The 22,617-nt window shown below is 47.0% G+C and overlaps 2 long non-coding RNA genes across 2 annotated transcripts; one reads left to right on the forward strand and one right to left on the reverse strand.

Annotated features, from left to right (window-relative positions):
- Positions 1 to 1,978: 1,978 nt before the first annotated feature.
- Positions 1,979 to 18,481, reverse strand: LOC140422211 (uncharacterized). The gene is made up of 3 exons (XR_011947313.1): positions 17,868 to 18,481; positions 9,942 to 10,172; positions 1,979 to 3,102 (listed from the first exon to the last, which is right to left on the reverse strand). It is a non-coding gene; the product is annotated as an uncharacterized lncRNA (long non-coding RNA).
- LOC140422226 (uncharacterized) lies at positions 7,777 to 16,626 on the forward strand. Its single transcript, XR_011947326.1, has 2 exons — positions 7,777 to 8,242; positions 10,390 to 16,626. It is a non-coding gene; the product is annotated as an uncharacterized lncRNA (long non-coding RNA).
- Positions 18,482 to 22,617: the final 4,136 nt, after the last annotated feature.

Raw genomic sequence — 22,617 nt, forward strand, 5'->3', positions numbered from 1 at the left:
GTTCCTGCCACATGTACCAATCCTCTGAAGATAAGGTGTTCTGCAATAACCTTGCTTGTTGCTCAGGCTTTGCTACATTTTGTGAATGTTTCTGTTGCTGAGGCTGCGATACTTTTTCACTACTACATGTATTTGTAGAACAATGGTTTATTCATTACGAGAGCTTTTATGCAACTTTTCTTGAAACCGTGTTAGATTCTGACACATCAAGTTGCTGTACAGCAATTCTCATATTTTTATCTGAAACAATGACTTTGCCTTGTGGATATTCCATTTTCTGTCTGTATGTATACTGAATTTAAGAATTATACTGCATTGATTCTTCAAGGTACCAATAAATCAGTGAAGCAATAAATCTGTAATCTATCAATGAGCCTCTTCCTTTGACCTAATGAAATCTTTAATTTTTCTTGTTAGCCACGGTTGCGTCACTTTTCCTGTTGGATTTTTGTTTCTGAAAGGAATCTATATTTTATATAAATATGTGTAATTCTTTAAATGCGACTGCCTGTGTATCATTACACATTTTATTGTAAGTTCCCAATCAACTTGCCCCTCCTAGCTTGACAGTTTCCTTCTGTGACAGAACCATGTAACCACCATAGCCGATCTTCATCTGAACTGCATGCTTTGGGGTTCCAAACAGAAACAGGAACTATCTGTCATCTACCTTCCAAACACCCTTTCACTCTGTGATCCTGGTGAAATTTGACACAAGGCTCAAAAGCATCAGTCGTGAGAAGGCCAGTCCAGCAGAAAGAAGCCCTCCGACCCTCCCCATTGACCAACTGTCAGAATGAACAAAATGCAGCCCTGGATGTAATTGAGGAGCAACAATAACAGCAGAATCCAACCCCTGTAATCAATTGTGAACTTGTTGGTGTCTCAGCAGGTACGAGGAAACACAATCCCTTCCTACACTGAGAGCAGGTGAACGGCCTCTCCCCAGTGTGAACTTGCTGGTGTCTCGGCAATGTGGATGATTCACAGAATCCCTTCCGACACTGAGAGCAGATGAATGGCCTCTCCCCAGTGTGAACCCACTGGTGCCTCTGCAGGCTGGATAATTGAGTGAATCCCTTCTCACACTGAGAGCAGGCGAATTGTTTCTCCCCAGTGTGAACTCGCTGATGTCTCCGCAGGGTGAATGACTGACTGAATCCTTTCCCACAAAGAGAGCAGCTGAATGGTCTCTCCCCAGTGTGAATGCGCTGATGAGCTTCCAGTGCAAATAGGAGCTGCAGTCGACCATTTGGCACATTGAACTTGCTCAACCTGTCATGAGCTCAATGACCGATCTAGCTCAGCACCATTTCCCCACACTATTCCCCATTTCCCTTGGTGACTTCAACATCTCGAAACCTATCAACTCGATCTGGATAATACTTGATGAATGAGGCTCCATAGTCCTCTGCAGTAGAAAATTCCAAAGTTTCACCACATCCTCGAGTGAAGAATTCACTCCTCATCTTAACTTTCAGTCCATTTTCCTACCTGTTCCCCATGATCCTCAACTCCCTCATCAATCAGAATTCTGTCTAACTTCACGGCACCAAGGACCCAAGTTTGATCCCGGCCCTGTGTCACTGTCCATGTGGAGTTTGCACATTCTCCCCGTGTCTGTGTGGGTCTCATCCCCACAACCCAAATATGTGCAGGGTAGGTGGATTGGCCATACTAAATTGGCCCTTAATTGGAAAAAACATGAATTGGGTACTTTAAATTTAAAAAAGATGTTTTGGTGAGAGGGGGGTGGCGTCACAATCAAATCCAGTGACTACCCACATGTACTTTGTGTCAGTTTGGGGTCAATGTCCACCCCCTCATTTTTCATCCGAGTCTCATAAGGTTGGAGATGGCTCTGGACAAGTAATGGCGGGCGCAGCTCCCACAATCCTCCCATGCTGGTGAAACCGCTCTATCCCAGGTGGATGGGTGGTCTGGAACTGCACATGTCCAAGGGAGAGGGACCCTTAATTGAAAACAAAAACAGGGAACTTATAATAAAACAAATAATTCTGTCTAGCTCATCCTTGAATATATTCAATGACTCCCAGACTCCACTGGTCCCTGTAGGAAACTAATTCCAAAGATAAACTTTGAGGTAAGAGATTACTGAAAATATATAACATGGTTACAGTACAATATTACAAGAGTAGAAATAATAATAAATGTTCTTTACAGGTCCAGACGGAGTGACTGGGAAGAGGGGTAACCCCAGGTTAAAGACGTGTGAAATGTCTCCAGCCAGGACAGTTGGTAGGATTTCGCAAGCCCAGGCAGATGGTTTGCGGCGGGGGGGTGGGGGTGAGAATGTAACGCGACATGAATCCAAGGTCTTGGTTTAGGCCGTACTCATGTGTGCGGAACTTGGCTATAAGTTTCTGCTCGGCGATTCTGCATTATTAGGCTTGCAAAATCCTACCAACTGTCCTGGCTTGAGACAATTCGCACCTCTTTATAACCTGTGATTATCCCTCTCTCCAGTCACTCCGTCTGGACCTGTAAAGACTTAATTACCTGCTAAGACTCGCATTCAAAAGTATCGTCTTGCATCATTGACTTTGTCTGTATCTATGTTTCTGGAACCCACCTCTTCATTCACCTAAGGAACAGTGCTCCGAAAGCTAGTGATTCGACTAGTGTTGGACTTTAACCTGGTGTTGCAAGACTTCTTACTTTTACTTTAACACAATGAACAACCACACTCCATGGTAACGTCGCTGAAGTTGTCACTCAATTCTCCTGGAACCAATCCAGTGTGATGCTTCGTTCCTGTGTTTACTTCCATTCTATTCCTTTGCCTGACTGGCAGCCCTTAACCCCAGAGGCGTCTTTTGCTGTGATGGTTTCCTGATGATATTCAGGTCCCGATAAACCAAATGACTCTTCCAAATCCTGAAGTGACGTTTTTTTCTTCAAATCTTCGTCTAATATCCTGTAAAATGCAAGTTGAGAACAGACAATTCTAGTTTCCATTCTCACTCTACTGTACGTAATATTCATCCTCCCAAATCTCAGAAGGTGCTGATTCAGGCTGATTGACAGATCCATGCTCACTGCTTCCTGTCCTGGGCAGAGGCCTGAAAATCTCCATGCAGGCTGCAAGACAAAAATATGTCTATAATACTGAACTCAACATGTGTGCAACATACAAACTTCCTTTCACTTCAGTTGCTGCAAGTCACCAAAGTCCCCTCAGAATGAGAAAAGAAATGGAAAGGTAAAGTAGATTTGGAGAGGCTACTCCCTCTTAATAATAATAATAATCGAGGGCAGCACAGTGGCGCAGTGGGTTAGCACTGCGGCCTCACGGCACTGAGATCCCAGGTTCGATTCCAGCTCTGGGACACTGTGGAGTTTGCACATTCTCCCCGTGTTTGCGTTGGTTTTGTCCCCATAACCAAAACGATGTGCAAGCTAGGTGGATTGGCCACGCTAAATTGCCCCTTAATTGGGGAAAAAAATGAATTGGGTACTCTAAAATTTTAAAATAATCTTTATTATTGTCAGAAGTCGGCTTACATTAATACTGCAATGGGGCAGCACGGTGACACAGTGGTTAGCTCTGCCGCCTCACGGCGCCGAGGTCCCAGGTTAGATCCCGGATCTGGGTCACTGTCCGTGTGGAGTTTGCACATTCTCTCTGTGTTTGCCTGGGTTTCGCCCCCACAACCCAAAGATGCGCAGGGTAGGTGGATTGAACACGCTAAATTGCCCCTTAATTTTAAAAGATGAATTTAGTAATCTAAATTTTAAAAAACAAACAAAAAAACACTGCAATGAAGTTACTGTGAAACTCCCCGTGTCGCCACATTCTGACACCTGTTAGGGTACACAGAAGGAGAATTCAGAATGTTCAATTCACCTAACAGCACGTCTTTCAGGCATTCTAGAACAAGAGGTAATAGTCCGAGGATAAGATGGGCAGCATGGTATCCTGCGACGGGGAAGGAGTTTTTGTTCTATTCACATATTCATAAGGTGTATTTCCGAATTGATCTTTTCATCATGAGCAGAGATTTGTTAGCGGGGGTGACGGATATAGAATATTCGGCGATCGCTATTTCGGACCATGCCCCGCACTGGGTTGATCTGCAGGTCTGCAAGGAAAGTTTTCAGCGCCCTCAATGGAGGCTGGAGGTCGGTTTGTTGGCTGACGAGGCGGTGTGAGAGGGTGAGGAAATGTATGCAAAACTACCTGTACGTCAATGACACGGGAAGTCTCAGCGGTGGTGCTCTGGGAAGCGCTGAAGGCGGTGGTGAGAGGGGAGCTGATTTCAATCAGAGTACATAGGGACAGGACGGACAGGGCAGGAAACTTGGTAGGGGATTCGGCGGGGCTGAACAAGGTGTTCAGGGATTTCTATAGCAAGCTTTAATCCTCAGAACTCCTGGGGCGGGAGGGGATAAGACGCTTTCTGGATGAACTGACCTTCCCAAAAGTGGGCAGGGGATTGGTAGACGGGTTGGGGACCCAATCAGGACTTCAGAAATATTGGTGGGCTTGAGGGCCATGCAATCAGGTAAAGCCCCAGGGCCGGATGGGTATCCGGTGGAGTTTCATAAAATTCTCCGAGATAGTGGGGCCGGTGCTGGCTAGCGTTTTTAATGAGGCACGAGACCGAGGGGTGTTACCCCCAACGATGTCACAGGCCACCATCTCGCTGATATTGAAACTGGACAAAGACCTGGAGGTCTGTGGGTCCTATAAGCTGATCTCTCTGCTCAACGTAGATGCTAAAATTCTGGCCAAGCCCTTGGCGGCTAGGATTGAGGACTGTGTGCCAGACGTCATTATGGAAGATCAAACCGAGTTAGTCAAGGGCAGGCAGCTGGTGGCCATCCTAAGAAGGCTGCTGAATGTGATTATGATGCCCCGGAGAGTAAGGAGGTAGAGGTACTTGTGGCAATGGATGCTGAGAAGGCTTTCGACCGGGTTGAGTGGGACTATCTATGGGAGGTGCTGGGACGTTTTTGGTTCGGGGAGGGCTTTATCGACTGGGTCAGACTGTTGTACCAGGCTCCAGAGGCGAGTATGAGGATGAACAGGACGACATCTGACTATTTCAGACTGTACCGTGGGACAAGGCAGGTGTGTTCCCTCTCCCCACTGCTGTTTGCAGTAGCAATAGTGCCGCTGGCAATTGCCCTAAAAGCCTCTAGGGGCTGGAAGAGGCTGGTACGGGGGTAGGTGTGGAACACAGAGTTTCATTGTACGCTGACGACCTGCTCCTATACATCACGGATCCAGTGGCTGGGATGGATGAGATTATGGGAATCCTGAAGGAATTCGGCTGGTTGTTGGGGTACAAACTAAACATGACAAAGAATGAGTTGTTTGTAGTCCAGGTGAGGGGCCAGGAGGGTAGGTTGAGGGGGCTGCCGTTCACGTTAGTGGGGGACAGTTTTAGATACTTAGGGATACAGGTGGCGCGGGACTGGGGCTGTCTGCACAAGTTGAACTTGTCTCGGTTGGTGGAGCAAATGAGGGCTGAGTTCCGGAGGTGGCATGTGCTCCCACTGACACTAGCGGGGAGAGTGCAGACAGTTAAAATGACAATCCTCCCGAGATTCCTGTTCATCTTGTAGTGTCTCCCCATTTTCATTCCGCGTTCTTTTTTCAAGAAGGTTAATAAAATGATTATGGGATTTGTGTGGGCGGGAAAGTCCCCGCGGGTGAAGAGGGTGATGCTCGAGAGGATCAGAGGGGAAGGGGGGCTGGCGCTGCCAAACTTCAGTAATTACTACTGGGCGGCCAATATGATTTTTAAAAAAATAAAAAAATTTAGAGTACCCAATTATTTTTTAATTTTCCAATTAAGCGGCAATTTAGCGTGGCCAATCCACGTAACCTGCACATCTTTGGGTTGTGGGGGTGAAACCCACGCAGACATGGGGAGAATGTGCAAACTCCACACGGACAATGACCCAGGGCCGGGATTTGAACCCGGGTCCTCAGCACCGCAGCAACATAGCTATGATAAGGAAGTAGATGGTGGGTGCGGGGTCGGATTGGGAGCGGATGAAGGCCGCTTTGTGCAGGGGGACCAATTTGGCAGCCCTGGTTACAGCGCTCCTGCCACTCCCACCAGCACGGTACTCCACGAGCCCCATAGTGGTAGCGACATTGTGGATCTGGGGCCAATGGAGAAGGCACATGGGGGGAATGGGAGCATCGGTTTGGTCCCCAATTTGCAATAATCACCGGTTTGCCCCAGGGAATATGGACGGTGGGTTCTGAGCATGGCAGAGGGCTGAGATTGAGAGGATGGGGGATTTATTCTTGGAAGGGAGCTTCCCGAGCATGAGGGCGTTAGAGGAGAAATTTGGGCTGGCGAGAGGGAATGAGTTCAGGTACCTGCAGGTGCGGGACTTTCTGCGCAGATTCAGTCCTTCCCACGCCTGCCACTCAGGGGGATCCAGGACAGGGTAGTGTCCAGTGGATGGGTGGGGGAGGGGAGGGTCTCGGATATATATAAAGAACTTATGGGAGCGGAGGAGTCAGACCGAGGAGCTGAAGCTTAAGTGGGAAGAGGACCTCGGAGGTGAGATAGAAGAGGGCTTATGGGCGGAGGCGTTGAGCAGGGTGAACATGACCGCAACATGCGCCAGGCTCAGCCTGATTCAATTTAAGGTCGTCCACTGGGCCCACTTGACAGTGGCCCGGATGAGTAAATTTTTCGGATTGGAGGACAGGTGCGCCAGATGTTCGGGAGGGCTGCCGGCGAAACATGTCCACATGTTTTGGGCATGTCCAAAACTCAGGGGGTACTGGCAGGGGTTCGCGGATGTTATGTCCTGTGTACTGAAAACAGGGGTGGTGAGGAGTCCAGAGGTGGCTATTTTGGGGGTTTCGGAGGACCCGGGAGTCCAGGGGGAGAGAGAGGCTGACGTTTTGGCCTTTGCTTCCCTGGTAGTCCGGTGACGAATTCTGCTGGATGGAGGGACTCAAAACCTCCGAAGTCGGAGGCCTGGCTATCAGATATGGCAGGCTTTCTCGGTCTGGATGAAAGCTGTATGGGTTCGCCCGGATGTGGCAACCATTTATCAACTTCTTCGCGGAAAATTAATCGTCAGCGGGGGGGGGTTAGGGTAATGTAGGCTAGGGGGGTACTTAGGCTGGTCCTTGTGGGAGGGGAGCTGGGTTTCTTGCACTATAACGATTGTTTTTTTGCACAATGTTTTATATTATTGTTGTTTATTGTGCCAAAATGTCTTAATAAAATTGTTTGTCAAAAAAAAGTTAGGTGGGGTTACTGTAGGGGCTTTTCACAGTAACTTCATTGCAGTGTTAATGTAAGCTGACTTGTGACAATAAAGATTATTTTAAAAAAGAGGTAGCAAATTCTAAGAGTTGAGGAAACACTGCCTCTCCCAAGGGCTGTGAATCTGTGGAATTCACTACTCCAGAGTGCGGTGGAGCTGGGACAGTGAGTAAATTTAGGAGTTTTTAATTGGTACTGTGTTGGTGGGTTATGGAGAAGTGGCAGGACTGTCGAGTTAAGGCCAGGATGAGATCAGCCATGATCTCATCCTGGTGGGGCAGACTCGATGGGCCAAATGGCCTAGTTTTGCTCCGAAATCTTATGACCTGATGAAAGGGGAGACATTGATTTGCTCCCAGATGTTGCCCAGAGAAGGAAGTTTTAGTCTGAAGCTCATTGTCCAACCTCCACATTGTGACATCACAAAGGAGCTCGTCCTAAATCAACCAATCGGAATAAATTCGCTTCGCTGTGACGTCACTGCATTAGCGCGCACCCGCCCGGCGCGCGGACACGGGAGCCCCGCCCACACTATTTGTTCCCCCTGCCCCGACAGATACTCGAGACGGTTTCCAAGCAACCGGCTGAGAACTCCGGCTAGAGCAAGAAGCCGCTCGGTGATCGCTCCTTCCCCCACCCCGGCACGGGAATGCGCATGTCTAACGGAGAGGGAAAGCTGCGCATATGTTGGTGAAATCCCTCTCCCCTGACCCGGGACAGCGCATGTCGAAGAGAGAGGGAAAGCTGTGCATGTGCAGGGGAGCACCACGCCTCTGACCTGACTGCTGAGGTATTGACCAATGGGAAGATTGGAGGACCGGAAGGACTCTGCTCCTCCGCCAATCAGAGCTTCCCCATTGTCTCAATGCGAAAGCTGAACATGGAGGTTTCTGCCGAACAAAGCTGTTGTTCCTCCAACCCTGAATGAGCTTGAGCTTCACACAGACTAAACCATCCTCGTGTCTCCAACATCTGTGAGTAAAACACTTAATTTTCTCCCCCATTTATTTTCTTATTCTGACCTTCAATTGGTGACTTGCACCAACTGAAGGGAAAGGACGTGAATCCAGGGAGGCTGCAGACTGGAAAGCTTGGCCCAGGTCTCTCCCTCTCTCTCTCAAAGACATTGACATCCTTTGCTCCCTCAGCTTGACACATTTATTTGTCTGGCTAAAAGGATGGTCTCTTTCCTAAGGATGTGGAGATACCGGCGTGACTGGGGTGAGCGCAGTAAGAAGTCTTACAACACCAGGTTAAAGTCCAACAGGTTTGTTCAAATACTAGCTTTCGGAGCACTGCTCCTTCCTCAGGTGAATGAAGAGATATGTTCCAGAAACATACATATCTCTGCAAGACGTGCCAGATCATCGACATGGATACCACCATTGCACGTGAGAACATGTAATGGTGATATATATCTCTGCAAGACGTGCCAGATCATCGACATGGATACCACTATTTCACGTGAGAAGACCACCCACCAGGTACGCGGTACATACTCGTGCGACTCGGCCAATGTTGTCTACCTCGTACGCTGCAGGAAAGGATGTCCCGAAGCATGGTACATTGGCGAGACCATGCAGACGCTGTGACAACGAATGAACGGACATCACGCGACAATCACCAGGCAGGAATGTTCCCTTCCAGTCGGGGAACACTTCAGCAGTCAAGGGCATTCAGCCTCTGATCTCCGGGTAAGCGTTCTCCAAGGCAGCCTTCAGGACGCGCGACAACGCAGAATCACCGAGCAGAAACTTATAGCCAAGTTCTGCACACATGAGTGCGGCCTCAACTGGGACCTGGGATTCATGTGGCATTACATTCATCCACCACCATCTGGCCTGGGCTTGTGAAATCCTACCAACTGTCCTGGCTTGAGACAATTCACACCTCTTTAACCTGGGATTACCCCTATCTCTGGATATGTAAACACTTAATTAACTGCAAAGGGGCTGGTTTAGCACACTGGGCTAAATCGCTGGCTTTTAAAGCAGGCCAGCAGCACGGTTCAATTCCCGTACCAGCCTCCCCGAACAGGTGCCGGAATGTGGCGACTAGGGGCTTTTCACAGTAACTTCATTGAAGCCTACTTGTGACAATAAGCGATTTTCATTTCATTTTCATTTCATGCTCGCATTCTAAGTATTGTCTTGCATCTTTCAATTTGTCTATACATATGTTTCTGGAACATATCTCTTCATTCACCTGAGGAAGGAGCAGTGCTCCGAAAGCTAGTGTTTGAAACAAACCTGTTCGACTTTAACCTGGTGTTGTAAGACTTCTTACTGTTTCCTAATGTTCACATTTAAAGGTTGACATTAAAGGGAACAGTAAACAGGACAAATCAAACCCAACTAATTAATTCCTTGTCGGAATACTCTCCATCATCAGCAAAGTGATGGAAGGAGTCATCAACAGTGCTATCAAGTGGCACTTACTTAGCAATAACCTGCTCATGGACGCTCCGTTTGGGTTCTGCCAGTGTCACTCATCTCCTGACCTCATTACAGCCTTGGTTCAAACATGGACGAAGAGCTGAATGTCAGAGGTGAGATGAGAGTGACTGTCCTGGACATCAAGGCAGCATTTGACTGAGTATGGCATCAAGGAGCCCTAGTTAAAGTGGAGTCAATGGGAATCTGAGGGAATACTTTGCGTTGGTTGGAGTCATACCTGGCACAAAGGACAATGGTGGTTGAAGGTCAATCATCTCAGCTCCAGGACATCACTCCGGGAGTGATGGGTTTCTTCCATGGTGCTCTGGTTTCCTCCCACAAGTCCCGAAAGACGTGCTTGTTAGGTGATTTAGACATTCTAAACTCTCCCTCTGTGTACCCAAACAGGTGCCGGAGTGTGGCGACCAAAGGCTTTTCACAGTAACTTCATTGCAGTGTTCATGTAAGCCTACTTGTAACAATAATAAAGATTATTATTAGGAGAATTGGGAGAGTGAATATTAGATACAGCAGAGTGAGAGTGGAGGGAGAGTGTGTGGAATGGAGACTTAGAGCATTTGAGGGTAAGAGAGAGAGCAAAGAATGTTTGCTAGAAACTAGAATTGTCTGTTCTGAATTTCTTATTCTGCACTGACAGTGATCACTTTTGTAAAATCTTTTTGCAGGAAGTTAGAACGAGAGGCGTTTGAGGCCGATATCTCAAACTAAATATCACGTCAAGAACTGACTGAGTCACTCAATTCTTGGGAATCGAATATCATCGGCCTTTGAATCTAGAAGGAGAAATGTTTGTCTATTCTGTCTGCTTCAAGAGATTTTAAACATCAGTGTGTCTGGAAAAGTACTGAGACACACACACACATCCCCCATGTGAGACTGTTACTGAGCACTGACTGTGGAAAGAGCTTGAACCAGTGACACAGTCTGAAAAAATACTACACCATTCACATCAGGGAGAGCCTGTACACGTGTTCTGTGGACAAGGCTTCAACTGATGGTCCAACGTGGTGAGACTCAAGATCACCCAGACCATGGAGAAACCATGGAAATGTGAGGACTGTGGGAAGGGATTCAAAGGCCCGTACGGGCTGGAAAGGCATCAACGCAGTCACAATGGAGAGAGACTGTTCACCTGCTCGGTGTGTGGGAAGGGATTCACAGCCCCGCATGAGCTGGCAAGGCATCAACGCAGTCACACTGGAGAGAAGCCGTTCACCTGCTCTCAGTGTGAAAAAGGATTCACTGACATTGGCAATCTGCGGAGACACGAACGAGTTCACACTGGGGAGAGGCCGTTCATCTGCTCGGACTGTGGGAAGGAATTCACTCGGTTATCCCACCTGCAGAGACACCAGAGAGTTCACACCGGGGAGAGGCCATTCGCCTGCACTGGGTGTGATAAGGGATTCACTCGGTTATCCCACCTGCAGACACACCAGCGAGTTCACACTGGGGAGAGGCCATTCACTTGCACTGTGTGTGATAAGGGATTCACTCAGTTATCCAACCTGCAGGCACACCAGCGAGTTCACACCGGGGAGAAGCCATTCATCTGCTCTGTGTGTGATAAGGGATTCACTCAATTATCCAACCTGCTGAGCCACAATGTCACTCACACCAAGAGCAGGCCCTTTAAATGCTGTGACTGCAGAAGGGGTTTCAAAAGCTCACAGCGATTGATGTCCCACCAGCGCATTCACACTGAGGAGAGACCGTTCAGCTGCTCTCACTGCACAAGGAGCTTTAGAACTTCATCCAACCTGATGAAACACGAGCAAGGCCACACTGGGGAGAGCCCGTTCACCTCTCCGACTGGGAAAAGATTCACTCGGTCATCACTTGCTGAACCACAATGTCACTCACACCAATGAGAGACCCTTTAAAAGCTCTTGGATACTGATGGAACACCAGCGCATTCACACTGAGGAGAGACCGTTTAGCTGCTCTCACTCCACAAAGAGATTCCAAACATCATCCACATTGCGGAGACACCAGCGAGTTCACACCGGGGAGAGTTGATTCACCTGCTCTGATCATAGAATCATAGAATTTACAGTGCAGAAGGAGGCCATTCAGCTCATCGAGTCTGCACCGGCTCTTTGAAAGAGCACCCTACCTAAGCCCACACCTCCACCCTATCCCCATAACCCAGAAATCCCACCCAACACTAAGGGCAATTTTGGACACTAAGGGCAATTTAGCATGGCCAATCCACCTAACCTGTACATCTTTGGACTGTGGGAGGAAACCCACGCACACACGGGGAGAACGTGCAGACTCCGCACAGACAGTGAACCAAGCCGGGAATCGAACCTGGGACCCTGGAGCTGTGAAGCAATTGTGCTAACCACCATAAGACATAGGAGTGGAAGTAAGGCCATTCGGCCCATCGAGTCCACTCGACCATTCAATCATGGCTGATTTCAACTCCATTTACCCGCTCTCTCTCCATAGCCCTTAATTCCTCGAGAAATCAAGAATTTGAAATGAAATGAAATGAAAATCGCTTATTGTCACGAGTAGGCTTCAATGAAATTACTGTGAAAAGCCCCTAGTCGCCACATTCCAGCGCCTGTCCGGGGAGGCTGGTACGGGAATCGAACCGTGCTGCTGGCCTGCCTTGGTCTGCTTTAAAAGCTAGCGATTTAGCCCAGTGAGCTAAACCAGCCCCTAGCTAAATCAGCAATTTATCAACTTCTGTCTTAAAGACATTCAACGTCCCGGCCTCCGCCGCCCTCTGTGGCAATGAATTCCACAGACCCACCACTCTCTGGCTGAAGAAATTTCTCCTCATCTCTGTTCTAAAGTGACTCCCTTTTATTCTAAGGCTGTGCCCCCGGGTCCTAGTCTCCCCTGGTAATGGAAACAACTTCCCTACATCCACCCTATCTAAGCCATTCATTATCTTGTAAGTTTCTATTAGATCTCCCCTCAACCTCCTAAACTCCAATGAATATAATCCCAGGATCCTCAGACGTTCATCGTATGTTAGGCCTACCATTCCTGGGATCATCCGTGTGACTCTCCGCTGGACCCGCTCCAGTGCCAGTATGTCCTTCCTGAGGTGTGGGGCCCAAAATTGCTCACAGTATTCTAAATGGGGCCTAACTAATGCTTTATAAAGCATGCTACCGTGCTGATTGTGGGAAGAGATTTAGTGATTCATCTGCCTTGTTGACACACCAGCGAGTTCACACTGGAAAGAAGCCATTCACCTGCTCTCACTGTGGGGAGGGATTCACTCAGTCATCCAACATGCTGAGACACCAAAAGGTTAACAAGTGATGACCGGTTAAATTCTGCTGTTATTCCTGCTGTTAATCACATCCAGGACTGAACATGGAGTGGGTGAAGGGGTTTGTCTCCTCGTCAACTCCTGGTGCTCGGATGTGGCGGCCCTGGCGAACTACTGCTCCCCGGACCTGGAATACCTGACTGTGAAGTCTCATCCAAAATACCTACCACGGAGTTCACTTCTGCCATTATCACAGTGGTCTACATCCCACCCCAGGCGGAAGTGAAGAAGGCGCTTGATGAATTGTACATCGCTATAAATAACAATGAAATGGAATACCCGGCGGCCCTGTTCATCGTGGCCGGGGACTTTAACCAGGCCAACCTCAAGAGTGTACTGCCAAAATTCCACCAACACATCTCCTGTCCCGACAGGGACCCCAACATCCTTGACCACTGCTACACAAACATCTAGGGCGCCTGATGATCCATCCCCGGACCACACTTTGGAAAATTGGACCACAAGACGGTGCTCCTTCTCCCGGCATACAAGCGGTTTGTTTGCTTAATAAATTTAAGTGTACACCATTATTTTTTTCCAATTAAGGGGCAGTGTAGCGTGGCCAATTCACCTCCACTGCACATCTAATTGGGTTGTGGGGTTGAGACCCAAAGACACGAGGAGAATGTGCAAACTCCACACGGACAGTGACTGGGGCCAGGATCGAACCCAGGTTCTTGGTGCCGTGAGGCAGCAGTGCTACCCATTGTGCCACCCAACTGACAGATTTCTAATTACCAATAACACAAAGGGATATGGGGACAGTGTGGGGAAAAAGGCATTGAAGTGGATAATCAGCCATGATCATATTGAATGGTGGAGCAGGCTCGATGGGCTGAATGGCCAACTCCGGCTTCGATGATGTAAAGATAGGTAGGAAAGTAAATTGTGAAGAGGACATAAGGAGGTTACAAAGTGATATAGATAGATTGTGAGTGGGAAAAGACCTGCCAAATGGAGAATAATGTGGGAAAATGTGAAATTGTCCACGTGGGCCAGAAGAATAAAAAAAGCTTATTATCCAAATGGTGAGAGATTGCAGAGCTCTGAGATTCAGAGGGTGTCCGAGAGCCTGAATCACAAAAGGCGAGTATACAGGTACAGCAAGTAATTAGGAAAGCTAATAGAATGTTATTGTTTATTGTGAGGGGAATTGAATACAAAAGTAGGGAGGTTATGCTTCAGTTATACAGGACATTGGTGAGACCACATCTGGAGCACGGTGTACAGTATTGCTCTCATTTAAGGAATGATGTCAATGTGTTGGAAGCAGTTCAGAGAAGGTTTACTGGACTCGTACCTGGAATTGGAGGCTGGGCTTATGAGGAACGATTGGACAGGCTGGGCTTGTGTCCGATGGAGTTTAGGTGACTTGATTGAACCGTATAAGATCCTGAGGGACTTGACAGAGTGGATGTGGAAAGGTTGTTTCCTCTTGTGGGAGAATCTAGAAATTGGAGTCACTTTAAAAGTAATAACTTGCCCATTTAAGACAGAGGAGAACTTTTTTCTCTCAGAGGGTTGGGAGTCTTTGAAACTCTCTTCCTCAAAGGGCAGTGGAAGCAGAGTCTGTGAATATTTTGAAGGCAGAGCTGGATAGAATCTTGATAGGCAAGGGGGTGAAAGGTTATCGGGGGATTAGCGGGAATGTGGAGTTGAGGTTACAATCAGATCAGCCGTGAACGTATTGAATGGTGCAGCAGGCTCGAGGGGCCGAGTGGCCTACTCCAGCTCCTAATCCGTACGTTATCACATCCTTTATAATAAATTGTAGCATTTTACCTCCTACTGATGTCAGGCTAATGGGTCTGTGGTTCCCCATTTTCTCTCTCCTTCCTTAAATAGTAGGGTTACATTTACCACCTTCCATTCTGCAGGAACCATTCCAGAATCTATAGAATTGTGAAAGATGATCACCAATGTATCCACTATCTCTACAGCCGCCTCTTTCAACACTCTGGGATGTAGAGCATCAGCTTTTGGGGATTTATTCACTTTGAACCACATTAATTTCTCCAGCACTACTTTTTCACTAATACTAATCTGCTTCAGTTCCTCGTGCTCACTAGTCCCTTGGTTCTCTCGTGTCTTTGGGCCGATTTCATGTCCTCCATGAAGACAGACACACGTTGTTTAGTTTCTCTGCCATTTCCTTATTCCCCATTATAAACTCTCCTGTCTCTGCCTGGAATGGACCCACATTGGTCTTTGCTAATCTTTTCCTTTTCACCCCCCCCCCCCCCCACGCGTCTGCTGATGATTTACTTCCAGCAAAGAAGTCGACGAACGGTTGCCACCTCCGGGCGAACCCTAACAGAGACCCTCTCAAGGCGAACTTGATTTTCTCCAAACAGAGAAAGCTAGCCATGTCCGATAGCCAGGTCTCCAACTTCGGGGGCTTTGAGTCCCTCCATGCTAATAGTATCCATCTCCGGGCTACCAGGGAACCAAGGCCAGAACGTCTGCCTCTTTCTCCTCCTGGATTCCCGGGTCTTCTGACACCCCGAAAATAACCACCTCTGGACTCAAGTGCCACACATAATTTTAACACCATGGACATGACTTCCGCAAACCCCTGCCAAAATCCCCTCAGCTTTGGACATGTCCAAAACATGTGGACATGGTTCGCCGGTCCTCCCGCACATTTTGCGCACCTGTCCTCCACACCAAAGAATATGCTCATCTGGGCCAGTGTCATGTGAGCCCGGTGAACAACCTTAAATTGTACCAGGTTGAGCCTGGCACATGTTGCGGACGTGTTGACTCTACTCAACATGTCTGCCCATAGACCATCCTCTATCCCAGCTCCTCCTCCCACTTGTCCTTTTCACATTATAAAGGAAAATGTTTCTAGCCAGTTTGCTCTCGTATTCTATTTTCTCTTTATGAGTTTCTTGATCCTCCTTTGCTGAATTCTAAAACAAGTTTCCAATCCTCAGGGTTACACTTATTTTGGCCATTTTGTGAGCGATGAGATCTATTTTCTTCAAAAATGAGCCGTAGATCTGGTTGATTGGAGGTGTCCAAAAATACAACTTTATTGTTAATTATCCACCGTGATTCTCTTACATAAAAATAAATCAAATTCTCATCAATGGTCTAACCCCTTATTGGTTTCAAATTCTCAGCTGAGGCTTCCTGATTTATTCAAAAAACTCTCTGCCACTTGGAGCATAATTTGTTACCCAGGCATTGGTCATGACTTAAGATTCATTAATGTCTATCAAATTAATTAAATATCTACATGCTCCCGCCACGTGTACCAATCCTCTGAAGATGAGGTGTTCTGCATTAACGTTGCTTGTTGCTAAGGCTTTGCTACATTTTGTAAATGTTTGTGTTGCTAAGGCTGCAATTCGTTTTCATTACTAAATGTATTTGTAGAAAAATGGTTTATTCACTACGAGGGCTTTTATGCAACTTTTCTTGAAACCGTGTTAGATTCTGACACATAATTAAGTTCCTGTGCAGCAATTCTCATATTTTTATCTGAAACAATGACTTTGCCTTGTGGATATTCCATTTTCTGTCTATATACTGAATTTAAGAATTATACTGCATTAATTCTTAAAGGTACCAATAAATCCGTGAAGCAATAAATCTGTAATCGTTTAATGAGCCTCTTCCTTTAACCAGTGGAATCTTTAATTGTTCTTGTTAGCCACGGTTGCATCACTTTTCCTGTTGGATTTTTGTTTCTGAAAGGAATCTATATTTTATGTAAATATGTGATAATTCCTTAAATGCGATTGCCTGTGTATCATTACACATTTTATTGTAAGTTCCCAATCAACTTGCCCTTCATTGCTTGACAGTTTCCTTCTGAGACAGAACCATGTAACCACCATAGCCTGTCTTCATCTAACCCTGCATTCTTTAGGGGTTTCAAACAGAAACAGGAACTATATGTCATCTACCTTCCAAACACCCTTTCACTCTCTGATCCTTATGAAATTTGTCACAAGGCTCAAGAGCATCAGTCGTGAGAAGGCCAGTCCAGCAGAAAGAAACCCTCCGACCCTCCCCATTGACCAACTGTCAGAATGAACAAAATGCAGTCCTGGATGTAATTGAGAGCAGAAATAATAGCAGCAGAATCTAACCCCTGTAATCAATTGTGAACTTGTTGGTGTCTCAGCAGGTATGAGGAAACACAGAATCCCTTCCCACATTGAGAGCAGGTGAACGGTCTCTCCCTCCTGTGAACACGCAGGTGGGACGTCAGGCTGGATAATTGATTGAATCCTTTCCCACATTGAGAGCAGATGAATGGCCTCTCACCACTGTGATCCCACTAGTGCCTCTGCAGGCTGGATAATTGAGTGAATCCATTCCCACACAGAGTAGGTGAACGGTCTCTCCCCAGTGTGAACTCGCTTATGTGTCTGCAGGGTGAATGACTGACTGAATCCTTTCCCACAAAGAGAGCAGCTGAATGGGCTCTCCGCAGTGTGATTGCGTCGATGAACTTCCAGTGCAGATGGGGCTCTGTATCTCTTCCCACAGTTCCAGCATTTCCACTGTTTCTCCATATTTTGGGTCTCCTTGTGTCTCTCCAGGTTAGACAATTGAAGCCTTACCCAATCAGAGAGCACATGAGCAGTCTCTCCCTGTTGAGTGCTGCGATGTTTTGTCAGGCTGCGTGTCTGGTTAAAGCTCTTTCCACAGTCAGTGCTCTGGAACACTTCCTCTTGAGGTAAGAGAGTACTGAAAATATAAAACATTGTTACAGTACAATATTACAAGACTAGAATAATAAATGTACTTTACAGAACCATAAATAATATATCTAATTTTCCCCATATAACAACACTGGACATTTCTCTGGCCGATATTAATTTACTGTACCTTAAATGTTCAGCCTTCACCTGGGGAAACCAGCCCTTTAATTGTGAACTTTAGGAAAGAGACCATCCTTTTAGCCAGGCAAATAAAGGTGTCAAGCTGAGGAAGCAAAGGATGTCAATGTCTTTCATAGACAGAGACCTGGGCCAAGCTTTCCAGAGTCTGCACTCTCCCTGAATTCACTTCCTTTCTCTTCATTTGCTGCAAGTGACCAATTGAAGATCAGAATGAGAAAATAAATGGAAAGGGGGAGAAAAGAAAGTTTTACTCCCTAGATGTTGGATACAGGAGGAAGTTTTAGTCTGTGTGAAGTTCAAGCTCATTCAGCATTCGAGAAACAACAGCTTTGCTCGGCAGAAACCTCCATGTCCAGCTTCCTGCATTGAGACAATGGGGGAGCTCTGATTGGCGGAGGAGCAGAGTCCTCCGATCGTTTAACACTTCCCCATTGGTTGCCAGCCGCTTAAAGCCACAGGGCACCATGTCACGTGGCCACGGAAGCACTTTTGACCTCAAGAGCGGACCACATGCCCAATGGAATAGCCTTTTTCTGTGTGTGCAACTGACCTCTTCCTTGGACATGCGCAGTCCCGTGCTCCCCGCCAGCGCTGCGGATAAAGCGGTTTCTCAAGCGCGGGGGATTGTGGGAGCCCCGGTCGCCATTACCCATACTGAGCCCAGTCTCCAAATTACTGGGACTGGGATGAAAAGCGAGGAGGAATGGGCGGCAGTAACCTCATCCTGGCACAAAGTACTTGTGGGTAAATGGAAAAAAAATTAAAGTACCCAATTAATTTATTTTCCAATTTTTAATATAAATTTAGAGTACCCAATTTTTTTTTCCAACGAAGGGGCAAAATTAGCATAGCCAATTCACCCACCCTGCATATCTTTTTGAGTTGTGGGGGTGAGTCCCAGGTAGGCACAGGGAGAATGGGCAAACTCCACACGGTCTGTGACCCAAGGACGGGATCGATCCTGGGTCCTCCGTGTCATGAGGCAGCAGTGCTAACCACTGCTGCCAAATTCATTTTCCAATTAAGGGGCAATTTAGCGTGGCCAATCCAGCTATTCTGCACATCTTTGGGTTGTGGGGATGAGACCCAAGCAGACACGGGAAGAATATGCAAACTTCCTTTGGCGCCATGAGGTAGCAGTGCTAACTACTGCACCACCATGCCTCTCCCCTTAGCAAAACAGTTTGTTAACTTAAGGATAAGATTTAGACACTTGGGTGACATATTGGGGAGGACAATAGGTGAGAGTGAAACTACCAGAGAGTCAGCATCTTGAGGGGAGGAGAATTGGGGAAAAGCAGGAGAACAGTGGGGTGAATTAGTGTTAAAATAAATAGTGAGACGGGAGTGCATGAGGGGACAGAGATTTATAGTTTGAGAGGGAGAAGGATGTTTCATGGCAAGTAGAATTTTGTATTCTGAATTTCTGTCATCTATTTTTGCTGCAGTTGTGTTGGCATCAGAGACAAACATCTGGATTCCACCAAAAAATTTTATTTGATGATTACCAGATAAATATTGGCCAGGACACCAGGAATAATTCCCCTGCTCTTCTTTGAAACAGTGACCTTGTATCTTAAACATCCATCCGAACAGGCAGACCAGAGCTCGGTTTCATGCCTGATCTGAAATTCTACATTCTCCTTCCAGACTGCAGTAGTCTTCCTTGGTTTTTATGCTCAAATCCTTGAGTAAGATATAAATATCGGGACCTTTGATTCAGAGGCGAGAGTGCTGTGAACTGAATGCAACTGACTGTAATGACCTTTTTTGTAGCATTTTAGAAGGGGAGCTTTTACAGACTGTAAACTAAATCAAATGTCGGCAGGGTCTGATTGATTCATTCAATTTCTCAGGTTGTGAATATCATCAGTCTTTTTATCTTGGAGAAGTGACTTTTTGTTCTGTCAGTTTGAAACATGGGAGTGTGAATGGTAAAGCAGTGAAATACACACAGGGAAGTGAAAGTGCTCCAGAGCACTGACTGTGGAAAGATCCTCAACCAGTTATGCAGCCTGAAATAACATCGAACCATTCAGATTTTGGAGAGACCGTAGAGGCATGGAAATGTAGGAATTGTGGGAACTAATTCAGATTCTACTTGCATGGAAACTCATCAACACTGTCACACCAGTTAGAGCTGTTGACGTGTATGGGAAGGGATTTACATATTCTGCCAACCGACTGAACCACCAGTGAGTTCACAATGAGGAGGGGACATTCGCCTGCTCTCTGTGTGAGAAGAGATTCATTCAGTTGTCCCACCTGCTGTCACAACAATCCAGTCACGCAGGGGAGAAGCCGTTCACCTGCATCCAGTTTGGAAAGGGATTCCTTGGGTCATCTACCCAGCTGAGACTCCAGCGAGTTCATATGTGAGTGCAGAGATTGGATTTTGCTGTTATTGCTGCTAATTACAGTCAAGACTATTCATTCTGACATTAGCTCAGTTGGTCTACGTCAGTGTTTAGGCTCCACTTGAGCTTCTTTCAATTCTACTTCAACTCCTGTAAATCAGCAGAACCTTCTATTCCTTCTTCCGTCATGTGTTCATCTAGGTTCCCCTTATATCTGTCTCTGACCTCAACCACTTCATGTGGTAGCGTGGTCCACATTCTCACCTCCCTGAAAAAAAGAACAGTTCCTCCTGAATTTATCAGTGATCATCTTATCTTTGTTTCCACAATTTCTGGCCTCCCCCACAAGTGAAAGCTCTTCATCTCAACAACAACCCTAAAAAAAACCTTTATAATCTTAAAGTCTCTATCAGGTCAGCCATCAGCCTTCTCTTTCCCAGAGAAAATACCCCAGTCTGTTCAGTCTATCCTGTAACTTAAAACTCTCCATTCATGTACCATCCTTGTGAATCTTTCTTGCACCTTGTCCTGGTTCTCTCTCTCATTTTTATAATTATGGAGATGCAGAACTGCTCACAGTATTCGAAGTGTAGTCAAACCAGGATCTAACAAATTGAACATGACTTCTCTGCTTTTCAATGTTCTTCCTCAGCAAATGAGGCCCAGGTATGGGCCCCATAATTCAGGAAGGATGTCAAGACTTTGGAAAGGCTGCAGGGATTTAGTACGGTGACAGGAATGAGGAACCTCAGTTCTGTGAAGAGGCCGAGGTTGTTCTCCTTAGAGCAGTGAAGGCCAAGAGGAAATTTGGTGTAGTAACTCAATTCATCGGAACCTAAATATAATCAGCCTTTGAATCTAGAAGGAAAAATATGTGTCTCTGCTCTGTCTGCTTCAAAAACTTTTAAATATTGGTGTTACTGGAAAGTGTTCCAATGCATTGACTTAGGAAAGACCATCCCAGTGTGTGTGTGTGTGTGTGTGTTTATGGGGTGGGGGTGGCGGGGGGGGGGGGGGGGGAGAATGGACGAGGCTTCAACTTATTATTGAACCTGGACAGTCCTTAGTATCCTGCAACATGGGGAAAGTATGCAGCATCTGCAGTAGTATGGAGCCTTTGGGAACAGATTCAGATTTGCATTTGCGCTGGAAGCTCATCGATGCAGTCACACTGGTGAGATCGGTCACCTGCTCAGAGTGTGGGAAGAGATTCACTCAGTCCTCCAGCTCACTGAAATACCATGTCACTCACACCAATAACTGACAGTTTAAATGCTCTGAGTGTGTGAGTGCCTTTAAAAGCTCTGTGGAACTGATGGCCCACCACTCACACTGAGGATAAACCGTTCAGCTGCTGTCACTGCACAAAGAGATTTAAAACATCATCCCACCAGCTGAGATACCAGTGGATTCACACCGGGGAGGGACCTGCTCCAAGTGTGAGAAGGGATTCAGTAATTAATCTGATCTGCAGATATACCCGTGAGTTCACACCAGGGAGAGACCATTCACCTGCTCCATGTATGGTAAGAAATTCAATAATTCACCCAGCCGGCTGAAACACAAGTGCAGTAACATCAATTAGAAAGGTTTTAGATAGTTTGTGAGGGGTGGTCAAGTGGGGGAAGGGGAGGGGGAGTGGGATGGTCAGGTAGGGGTGGTGGCGGCGGGGGGATTGTAATGTGTCAGGATTGGAGGCTGAGAGCAGTCATGAGCAGAGAGGGGGGCCATCTTGGATGGGCCCAGTTCAGGGCAGAATTAAGTGAGGCAGAACTGATAGGGGATGATGGCGGACGGTAGCGGGGAATAGAGGTACAAGCCTCCAGTAAGATTGTGACATGAAATGTCCGGGGGCTAAATGGGCCGGTCAAGAGGGCCCGGGTTTTTGCACACCTGAGGGGTATGAAAGCGGAGGTGATTTTTCTACAGGAGACGAATCTCCAGGTAAAGGATCAGGTTAGGCTGAGGGAGGGATGGGTGGGGCAAGTCTTCCACTCGGGGTTTGATTCAGAGTCAAGGAGAGGTAGCCATCTTGCTGAACAAGAGAACCGGGTTCGTGGGGGCCAGGGAGGTGCAGGACCCAGGAGGAAGGTGTGTGATAGTGAGTGGGGTGCTAGACGGGATGCCTGTGGTGCTAGTCAATGTATATGTGCCTAATTGGGAAGTTGCTGGGTTTATAAGGGGGTCTTGGGAGCGATCCTGGAGATAGATACACAGCAACTGATTATGGGCAGAGACTTTAATTGTGAAATGGAGCCGAAGGTGGACAGGTCGAGGCCCAAGTCGATGGGAAGGTCGAGGATGACAAAGGAGTTGGGAGAGTTTATGGAGAATATGGAAATGGTTGTCCCATGAAGGTTCAGGAACCATGGATGGAGG

Source organism: Scyliorhinus torazame, chromosome 5, assembly GCF_047496885.1.
Source record: "Scyliorhinus torazame isolate Kashiwa2021f chromosome 5, sScyTor2.1, whole genome shotgun sequence".
Taxonomy (NCBI): domain Eukaryota; kingdom Metazoa; phylum Chordata; class Chondrichthyes; order Carcharhiniformes; family Scyliorhinidae; genus Scyliorhinus; species Scyliorhinus torazame.